At 57.6% G+C, this 9,931-nt stretch overlaps 1 long non-coding RNA gene across 1 annotated transcript; it reads right to left on the bottom strand.

Moving 5' to 3' along the window:
• Positions 1-2,881: 2,881 nt before the first annotated feature.
• Positions 2,882-8,401, bottom strand: LOC142923147 (uncharacterized). The gene is made up of 3 exons (XR_012940559.1): positions 8,308-8,401; positions 6,156-6,234; positions 2,882-3,035 (listed from the first exon to the last, which is right to left on the bottom strand). It is a non-coding gene; the product is annotated as an uncharacterized LOC142923147 (long non-coding RNA).
• Between the last annotated feature and the right edge of the window lie 1,530 nt (positions 8,402-9,931).

Below are 9,931 nucleotides of genomic sequence, written 5' to 3'. Positions count from 1 at the left end.
AGGAGGTAGGTGAGGAGGTAGGTGAGGAGGTGAGGAGGTAGGTGAGGAGGTAGGTGAGGAGGTAGGTGAGGAGGTAGGTGAGGAGGTAGGTGAGGAGGTGAGGAGGTAGGTGAGGAGGTAGGTGAGGAGGTAGGTGAGGAGTTGAGTAGGTAGGTGAGGAGGTAGGTGAGGAGGTAGGTGAGGAGGTAGGTGAGTAGGTGAGGAGGTAGGTGAGGAGGTAGGTGAGGAGTTGAGGAGGTAGGTGAGGAGGTAGGTGAGGAGGTAGGTGAGTAGGTGAGTAGGTAGGTGAGTAGGTGAGGAGGTAGGTGAGGAGGTAGGTGAGGAGGTAGGTGAGGTGAGGAGGTAGGTGAGGAGGTAGGTGAGGAGGTAGGTGAGGGAGTAGGTGAGGAGGTAGGTGAGGAGGTAGGTGAGGAGGTAGGTGAGGAGTTGAGTAGGTAGGTGAGGAGGTAGGTGAGGAGGTAGGTGAGGAGGTAGGTGAGGAGTTGAGTAGGTAGGTGAGTAGGTGAGGAGGTAGGTGAGGAGGTAGGTGAGGAGGTAGGTGAGGAGGTAGGTGAGGAGTTGAGGAGGTAGGTGAGGAGGTAGGTGAGGAGGTAGATGAGGAGGTAGGTGAGTAGGTGAGGAGGTAGGTGAGTAGGTGAGGAGGTAGGTGAGGAGGTAGGTGAGGAGGTGAGGAGGTAGGTGAGGAGGTAGGTGAGGAGGTTGAGGAGGTAGGTGAGGAGGTAGGTGAGGAGGTAGGTGAGGAGGTAGGTGAGGAGGCGGGAGGTAGGTGAGGAGGTAGGTGAGGAGGTAGGTGAGGGAGTGGTGAGTAGGTGAGGAGGTAGGTGAGGAGGTAGGTGAGGAGGTAGGTGAGTAGGTGAGGAGGTAGGTGAGGAGGTAGGTGAGGAGTGAGGAGGTAGGTGAGGAGGTAGGTGAGGAGGTAGGTGAGGAGGTAGGTGAGTAGGTGAGGAGGTAGGTGAGTAGGTGAAGAGGTAGGTGAGGAGGTAGGTGAGGAGGTAGGTGAGGAGGTAGGTGAAGAGGTAGGTGAGGAGGTAGGTGAGGAGGTAGGTGAGTAGGTGAGGAGGTAGGTGAGGAGGTAGGTGAGTAGGTGAGGAGGTAGGTGAGGAGGTAGGTGAGGAGGTAGGTGAGGAGGTAGGTGAGTAGGTGAGGAGGTAGGTGAGGAGGTAGGTGAGGAGTGTGAGGAGGTAGGTGAGGAGGTAGGTGAGGAGGTAGGTGAGGAGGTAGGTGAGTAGGTGAGGAGGTAGGTGAGTAGGTGAAGAGGTAGGTGAGGAGGTAGGTGAGGAGGTAGGTGAGGAGGTAGGTGAGAGGTAGGTGAGGAGGTAGGTGAGGAGGTAGGTGAGTAGGTGAGGAGGTAGGTGAGGAGGTAGGTGAGTAGGTGAGGAGGTAGGTGAGGAGGTAGGTGAGGAGGTAGGTGAGTAGGTGAGGAGGTAGGTGAGGAGGTAGGTGAGGAGGTAGGTGAGGAGGTAGGGAGGAGGTAGGTGAGGAGGTAGGTGAGGAGGTAGGTGAGGAGGTGAGGAGGTATGTGAGGAGGTAGGTGAGGAGGTGAGGAGGTAGGTGAGGAGGTAGGTGAGGAGGTGAGGAGGTAGGTGAGGAGGTAGGTGAGGAGGTGAGGAGGTAGGTGAGGAGGTAGGTGAGGAGGTAGGTGAGGAGGTAGGTGAGGAGGGTGAGGAGGTAGGTGAGGAGGTAGGTGAGTAGGTAGGTGAGGAGGTAGGTGAGGAGGTAGGTGAGGAGGTGAGTAGGTGAGGAGGTAGGTGAGGAGGTAGGTGAGGAGGTAGGTGAGGTAGGTGAGGAGTTGAGTAGGTAGGTGAGGAGGTAGGTGAGGAGGTAGGTGAGGAGGTAGGTGAGTAGGTGAGGGAGGTAGGTGAGGAGGTAGGTGAGAGTTGAGGAGGTAGGTGAGGAGGTAGGTGAGGAGGTAGGTGAGGAGGTAGGTGAGTAGGTGAGGAGGTAGGTGAGTAGGTGAGGAGGTAGGTGAGGAGGTGAGGAGGTAGGTGAGGAGGTAGGTGAAGAGGTAGGTGAGGAGGGTAGGTGAGGAGGTAGGTGAGTAGGTAGGTGAGGAGGTAGGTGAGTAGGTGAGGAGGTAGGTGAGGAGGTAGGTGAGGAGGTAGGTGAGTAGGTGAGGAGGTAGGTGAGGAGGTAGGTGAGGAGGTAGGCGAGGGAGGTAGGTGAGGAGGTAGGTGAGGAGGTAGGTGAGGAGTCTGAGGAGGTATGTGAGGAGGTAGGTGAGGAGGTAGGTGAGGAGGTAGGTGAGTAGGTGAGGAGGTAGGTGAGGCGGTAGGTGAGGAGGTAGGTGAGGAGGTAGGTGAGGAGGTAGGTGAGGAGGTGAGGAGGTAGGTGAGGAGGTAGGTGAGGAGGTAGGTGAGGAGGTAGGTGAGGAGGTAGGTGAGTAGGTGAGTAGGTATGTGAGGAGGTAGGTGAGGAGGTAGGTGAGGAGGTAGGTGAGGAGGTGAGGAGGTAGGTGAGGAGGTAGGTGAGTAGGTGAGGAGGTAGGTGAGGAGGTGAGGAGGTAGGTGAGGAGGTAGGTGAGGAGGTGAGGAGGTAGGTGAGGAGGTAGGTGAGGAGGTAGGTGAGGATGTAGGTGAGGAGGTGAGGAGGTAGGTGAGGAGGTAGGTGAGGAGGTAGATGAGGAGGTGAGTAGGTAGGTGAGTAGGTAGGTGAGGAGGTAGGTGAGGAGGTAGGTGAGGAGGTAGGTGAGGAGATAGGTGGAGGAGGTAGGTGAGGAGGTAGGTGAGGAGGTAGGTGAGGAGGTGAGGAGGTAGGTGAGGAGGTAGGTGAGGAGGTGAGGAGGTGGGTGAGGAGGTAGGTGAGGAGGTAGGTGAGTAGGTGAGGAGGTAGGTGAGGAGGTAGGTGAGGAGGTAGGTGAGGAGGTAGGCTGACCGTTGAGGAGGCCCAGCCCACAGCTGTTTGTGCTCCTTGCGCTGCAGCTCGCCCATGAGGTGTCCGCGATGTTTCAGGCAATTGGCCTCCTTCAGGGCGGACATGAAGAGACCCTCCATGGCCTCCCGGGAAGGGCCCTCCAGGAGTTCACCCCGAGGGAACCCCTAGGGGTGAGAGGGTGGTGAGTGTGTGAGTGAGTGGTGAGTGAGTGAGTGGGTGAGTGAGTGGGTGAGTGGGTGAGTGAGTGGGTGGGTGGGTGGGTGAGTGAGTGGGTGAGTGGGTGGGTGAGTGGGTGAGTAAGTGAGTGGGTGAGTGGGTGAGTGGTGAGTGAGTGGCTGAGTGAGTGAGTGGGTGAGTGGGTGGGTGAGTGGGTGAGTGAGTGGGTGGGTGAGTGAGTGAGTGGGTGAGTGGGTGAGTGAGTGGGTGGGGGGTGAGTGAGTGGGTGAGTGGGTGGGTGAGTGAGTGAGTGAGTGGGTGAGTGGGTGAGAGGGTGGTGAGTGGTGAGTGAGTGGTGAGTGAGTGAGTGGGTGGGTGGTGAGTGAGTGGTGAGTGAGTGGGTGGGTGAGTGAGTGAGTGGGTGAGTGAGTGAGTGGGTGAGTGAGTGGGTGAGTGAGTGAGTGGGTGGGTGAGTGAGTGAGTGGGTGAGTGAGTGAGTGGGTGGGTGGGTGCGTGAGTGGGTGGGTGAGTGAGTGAGTGGGTGAGTGAGTGGGTGGGTGGGTGGGTGCGTGAGTGGGTGGGTGAGTGAGTGAGTGAGTGGGTGAGTGAGTGGGTGGGTGGGTGAGTGAGTGAGTGAGTGGGTGGGTCAGTGAGTGGGTGGGTGAGTGAGTGGGTGAGTGAGTGGGTGGGTGGGTGAGTGTGGGGGTGGGTGAGTGGGTGGGTGAGTGAGTGAGTGGGTGGGTGAGTGAGTGGGTGAGTGTGGTGAGTGGTGAGTGAGTGGGTGAGTGGGTGAGTGAGTGAGTGAGTGGGTGGGTGGGTGGGTGGGTGAGTGAGTGAGTGAGTGGGTGGGTGAGTGAGTGGGTGAGTGAGTGGGTGGGTGAGTGGGTGGGTGAGTGAGTGGGTGAGTGGGTGGGTGAGTGGGTGGGTGGTGAGTGGGTGAGTGAGTGAGTGAGTGGGTGAGTGGGTGAGTGAGTGAGTGAGTGGGTGAGTGAGTGGGTGAGTGAGTGAGTGGGTGGGTGAGTGAGTGGGTGGGTGAGTGAGTGGGTGGGTGAGAGTGGGGGTGGGTGGGTGAGTGGGTGAGTGGGTGGGTGAGTGGGTGAGTGAGTGGGAGTGAGTGAGTGGGTGAGTGGGTGAGTGAGTGGGTGAGTGAGTGGGTGGATGGTTGAGTGAGTGGGTGAGTGAGTGGGGTGAGTGGGTGAGTGAGTGAGTGGGTGGGTGGGTGGGTGAGTGAGTGAGTGGGTGAGTGAGTGGGTGAGTGGGTGAGTGAGTGGGTGGGTGGGTGAGTGAGTGGGTGGGTGGGTGGGTGAGTGAGTGGGTGAGTGGTGAGTGAGTGGTGAGTGAGTGGTGAGTGGTGAGTGAGTGGGTGAGTGAGTGAGTGGGTGGGTGAGTGAGTGAGTGAGTGGGTGGGTGAGTGAGTGAGTGGGTGGGTGAGTGGGTGAGTGAGTGAGTGGGTGGGTGAGTGAGTGAGTGGGTGAGTGAGTGGGTGGGTGAGTGGGTGGGTGAGTGAGTGGGTGAGTGGGTGGGTGAGTGGGTGGGTGGTGAGTGGGTGAGTGAGTGGGTGAGTGGGTGAGTGAGTGGGTGAGTGAGTGGATGAGTGAGTGAGTGAGTGGGTGGGTGGGTGAGTGAGTGGGTGGGTGAGTGAGTGGGTGGGTGAGTGTGGGGGTGGGTGGGTGAGTGGGTGAGTGGGTGGGTGAGTGGGTGAGTGGGTGAGTGAGTGGGTGAGTGAGTGGGTGGGTGAGTGTGGGGTGGGTGGGTGAGTGGGTGAGTGAGTGGGTGAGTGAGTGAGTGGGTGAGTGGGTGAGTGGGTGAGTGAGTGGGTGAGTGAGTGGGTGGATGGGTGAGTGAGTGGGTGAGTGAGTGGGTGGGTGGGTGGGTGAGTGAGTGGGTGAGTGAGTGGGTGAGTGGGTGAGTGAGTGGGTGGGTGGGTGGGTGAGTGGGTGAGTGGTGAGTGAGTGGTGAGTGAGTGGTGAGTGGTGAGTGAGTGGGTGAGTGAGTGAGTGGGTGGGTGAGTGAGTGAGTGAGTGGGTGGGTGAGTGAGTGAGTGAGTGGGTGTGTGAGTGGGTGAGTGAGTGGGTGAGTGAGTGAGTGGGTGGGTGAGTGGGTGAGTGAGTGAGTGAGTGGGTGAGTGGGTGGGTGGGTGAGTGAGTGAGTGGGTGGGTGGGTGGATGGGTGAGTGAGTGGGTGAGTGAGTGGGTGAGTGAGTGAGTGAGTGGGTGGGTGAGTGAGTGGGGTGAGTGGGTGGGTGAGTGAGTGAGTGGGTGAGTGGGTGAGTGGGTGAGTGAGTGAGTGGTGAGTGAGTGGGTGAGTGGGTGAGAGGGTGGTGAGTGGTGAGTGAGTGGTGAGTGGGTGGGTGAGTGGGTGAGTGGGTGAGTGAGTGGTGAGTGAGTGTGTGAGTGAGTGGGTGAGTGGGTTGAGTGGATGAGTGGGTGGGTGGGTGAGTGAGTGAGTGGGTGAGTGAGTGGGTGGGTGAGTGAGTGGGTGGGTGAGTGGGTGGGTGAGTGGTGAGTGAATGGGTGGGGTGAGTGGGTGAGTGAGTGGGTGAGTGGGTGAGTGGGTGGGTGAGTGGGTGGGTGAGTGAGTGGGTGAGTGAGTGAGTGGTGAGTGAGTGAGTGGGTGAGTGGGTGAGAGGGTGGTGAGTGGTGAGTGAGTGGTGAGTGGGTGAGTGGGTGGGTGGGTGAGTGAGTGGTGGGTGAGTGAGTGGGTGAGTGGGTGGGTGAGTGGGTGAGTGGGTGGGTGGGTGAGTGAGTGAGTGGGTGGGTGAGTGAGTGGGTGAATGGGTGGGTGAGTGGGTGAGTGAGTGAGTGAGTGGGTGGGTGAGTGAGTGGGTGGGTGAGTGAGTGAGTGGGTGGGTGAGTGGGTGGGTGAGTGAGTGGGTGGGTGAGTGAGTGGGTGAGTGGATGAGTGAGTAGGTGAGTGGGTGAGTGAGTGGGTGAGTGAGTGGGTGAGTGGGTGGGTGAGTGAGTGAGTGAGTGGGTGAGTGAGTGGGTGAGTGGGTGAGTGAGTGGGTGAGTGAGTGGGTGAGTGAGTGGGTGGGTGAGTGAGTGAGTGGGTGGGTGGGTGATTGAGTGAGTTGGTGGGTGGCTGAGTGGGTTGGTAGTAGGGAGGGAGGGTGGTACTGCCACTGATACCTTCAGATGTACTGTGAGCTGCCATGGTAACGTGGAGTTGGTGTTATGGAGGTCGTACAGCAGGCCCATCGGGTACTGCCTACACACAGACAAAGCACCCCCGGGTAGCTCACACAGGCTGTAGGGGCAAGTGCTGTTACACACACAGACAAAGCTCCCCCAGGTAGCCTCTAGCAGGCTGTAGGGGCAAGTGCTGTTACACACACAGACAAAGCTCCCCAGGTAGCCTCTAGCAGGCTGTAGGGGCAAGTGCTGTTACACACACACAGACAAAGCTCCCCCAGGTAGCCTCTAGCAGGGTGAAGGGGCAAGTGCTGTTACACACACAGACAAAGCTCCCCCAGGTAGCCTCTAGCAGGCTGTAGGGGCAAGTGCTGTTACACACAGACAAAGCTCCCCCAGGTAGCCTCTAGCAGGCTGTAGGGGCAAGTGCTGTTACACACACAGACAAAGCACCCCCAGGTAGCCTCTAGCAGGGCTGTAGGGCAAGTGCTGTTACACACAGACACAGACAAAGCTCCCCCAGGTAGCCTCTAGCTGGGCTGTAGGGGCAAGTGCTGTCACACACACACAGACAAAGCTCCCCCAGGTAGCCTCTAGCAGGCTGTAGGGGCAAGTGCTGTTACACACACAGACAAAGCTCCCCCAGGTAGCCTCTAGCAGGGCTGTAGGGGCAAGTGCTGTTACACACATAGACAAAGCTCCCCCGAGTAGCCTCTAGCAGGCTGTAGGGGCAAGTGCTGTTACACAGACAAAGCTCCCCTAGGTAGCCTCTAGCAGGCTGAAGGGGCAAGTGCTGTTACACACACAGACAAAGCTCCCCCAGGTAGCCTCTAGCAGGGCTGTAGGGGCAAGTGCTGTTACACACACAGACAAAGCTCCCCCAGGTAGCCTCTAGCAGGTCTGTAGGGGCAAGTGCTGTTACACACACACAGACAAAGCTCCCCCAGGTAGCCTCTAGCAGGCTGTAGGGGCAAGTGCTGTTACACACAGACAAAGCTCCCCCAGGTAGCCTCTAGCAGGGCTGTAGGGGCAAGTGCTGTTACACACACACAGACAAAGCTCCCCCAGGTAGCCTCTAGCAGGCTGTAGGGGCAAGTGCTGTTACACACACAGACAAAGCTCCCCCAGGTAGCCTGTAGCAGGGCTGTAGGGGCAAGTGCTGTTACACACAAACAGACAAAGCTCCCCCGAGTAGATGAGTGTGTTGGTGAGTGGGTGAGTGGTGAGTAAGTGAGTGGGTGTGTTGGTGAGCGAGTGGTGAGTGAGCGAGTGGTGAGTGTGTTGGTGAGTGAGTGAGTGTGTTGGTGAGTGAGTGAGTGGGTGGGTGAGCGAGTGGTGAGTGTGTTGGTGAGTGAGTGTGTTGGTGAGTGAGTGAACGAGTGGTGAGTGAGTGAGTGGTGAGTGAGTGGTGAGTGAGTGTGTTGGTGAGTGAGTGAACGAGTGGTGAGTGAGTGGTGAGTGATTGTGTTGGTGAGTGAGTGGTGAGTGAGTGAGTGTGTTGGTGAGTGAGTGGTGAGTGAGTGAGTGTGTTGGTGAGTGAGTGAGTGAGTAGGTGAGTGGTGAGTGAGCGAGTGGTGAGTGAGTGGGTGAGTGTGTTGGTGAGTGAGTGAGTGTGTTGGTCAGTGAGCGAGTGAGTGTGCTGGTGAGTGAGTGTGTTGGTGAGTGAGTGAATGAACGAGTGGTGAGTGAGTGAGTGAGCGAGTGAGTGATGAGTGAGTGAGTGTGTTGGTGAGTGAGTGAGTGAGCGAGTGGTGATTGAGTGAGTGAGTGAGTGGGTGAGTGGTGAGCGAGTGGTGAGCGAGTGGGTGGGTGAGTGAGTGAGTGAGCGAGTGGTGAGTGAGTGTGTTGGTGAGTGAGTGGTGGGTGGGTGAGTGAGTGGGTGAGTGGGCGGGTGGGTGAGTGAGTGAGTGAGTGGTGAGTGGGTGGGTGGGTGAGTGAGTGGGTGAGTGAGTTAGTGAATGGGTGAGTGAGTGGGTGAGTGAGTTAGTGAATGGGTGAGTGAGTGAGTGTGTTGGTGAGTGAGTGAGTGGGTGAGTGAGTTAGTGGGTGGGTGAGTGAGTGGGTGAGTGAGTTAGTGAACGGGTGAGTGAGTGAGTGAGTGTGTTGGTGAGTGGTGAGTGAGTTGGTGAGCGAGTGGTGAGCGAGTTACCACTTGAGTGCAGTTCCATCGCTCTCCACCCACACCTCCTCACCACGCACCTCCTCACCACGAGGCAGACTCGAGTGGTGAGTGGGTGAGTGAGTGGTGAGTGAGTGTGTTGGTGAGTGAGTGAGTGGGTGTGTTGGTGAGTGAGTGGGTGGGTAGGTGAGTTGGTGGGTGAGTGAGTGAGTGAGTGGGTGAGTGAGTGGGTGAGTGAGTGAGTGAGTGGGTGAGTGAGTGAGTGAGTGGGTGAGTGAGTGAGTGAGTGGGTGAGTGAGTGAGCGAGTGGTGAGTGGGCGAGTGGTGAGTGAGTGAGTGTATGAGTGAGTGAGTGAGTGGGTGAGTGAGTGGGTGAGTGAGTGTATGAGTGAGTGAGTGGGTGAGCGAGTGAGTGGGTGAGTGAGTGGTGAGTGAGTGAGTTAGTGAGTGGGTGAGTGAGTGGGTGTGTTGGTGAGTGGTGAGTGAGTTGGTGAGCGAGTGGTGAGCGAGTTACCACTTGAGTGCAGTTCCATCGCTCTCCACCCACACCTCCTCACCACTCACCTCCTCACCACTCGTTCACAAAGTGTGAACGAGTGGTGAGTGAGTGAGTGGGTGAGTGAGTGAGTGAGTGGGTGAGTGGGTGAGTGAGTGTGTTGGTGAGTGGGTGGGTGAGTGGGTGAGTGGGTGGGTGAGTGTGTTGGTGAGTGAGTGGGTGGGTGAGTGTGTTAGTGAATGGGTGAGTGAGTGGGTGAGTGAGTTAGTGAATGGGTGAGTGAGTGAGTGAGTGTGTTGGTGAGTGGTGAGTGGGTGAGTGAGTTAGTGAATGGGTGAGTGAGTGAGTGAGTGTGTTGGTGAGTGGTGAGTGGGTGAGTGAGTTAGTGAATGGGTGAGTGAGTGGGTGTGTTGGTGAGTGAGTGGGTGGGTGAGTGTGTGAGTGAGTTAGTGAATGGGTGAGTGAGTGGGTGAGTGAGTGAGTGAGTTAGTGAATGGGTGAGTGAGTGGGTGAGTGAGTTAGTGAATGGGTGAGTGAGTGAGTGTGTTGGTGAGTTAGTGAATGGGTGAGTGAGTGGGTGAGTGAGTTAGTGAGTGGGTGAGTGAGTGAGTGTGTGTGTTGGTGAGTGGTGAGTGAGTGGTGAGCGAGTGGTGAGCGAGTTACCACTTGAGTGCAGTTCCATCGCTCTCCACCCACACCTCCTCACCACTCGTTCACAAAGTGTGAACGAGTGGTGAGTGAGTGAGTGGGTGAGTGAGTGAGTGAGTGGGTGAGTGAGTGAGTGGGTGAGTGAGTGAGTGGGTGGGTGAGTGAGTGAGTGGGTGAGTGAGTGGGTGAGTGAGTGAGTGGGTGAGTGAGTGGGTGAGTGAGTGGGTGAGTGAGTGAGTGGGTGAGTGGGTGAGTGGGTGGGTGGGTGTGTTGGTGAGTGAGTGGGTGGGTGTGTTGGTGAGTGAGTGGGTGGGTGTGTTGGTGAGTGAGTGGGTGGGTGTGTTGGTGAGTGAGTGGGTGGGTGTGTTGGTGAGTGAGTGAGTGAGTGTGTTAGTGAATGGGTGAGTGAGTGGGTGAGTGTGTTAGTGAATGGGTGAGTGAGTGAGTGAGTTAGTGAACGGGTGAGTGAGTGGTGAGTGAGTGTGTTGGTGAGTGGTGAGCAAGTGGTGA

Source organism: Petromyzon marinus, unplaced genomic scaffold (assembly GCF_048934315.1).
Source record: "Petromyzon marinus isolate PM22_M1 ecotype Great Lakes invasive population unplaced genomic scaffold, UKy_Petmar_22M1.pri1.0 PM_Scaffold_302, whole genome shotgun sequence".
Lineage (NCBI taxonomy): Eukaryota > Metazoa > Chordata > Hyperoartia > Petromyzontiformes > Petromyzontidae > Petromyzon > Petromyzon marinus.
The sequence above is the reverse complement of the archived record's forward strand: the minus strand, read 5'-3'. Positions and strand labels throughout refer to the sequence as shown.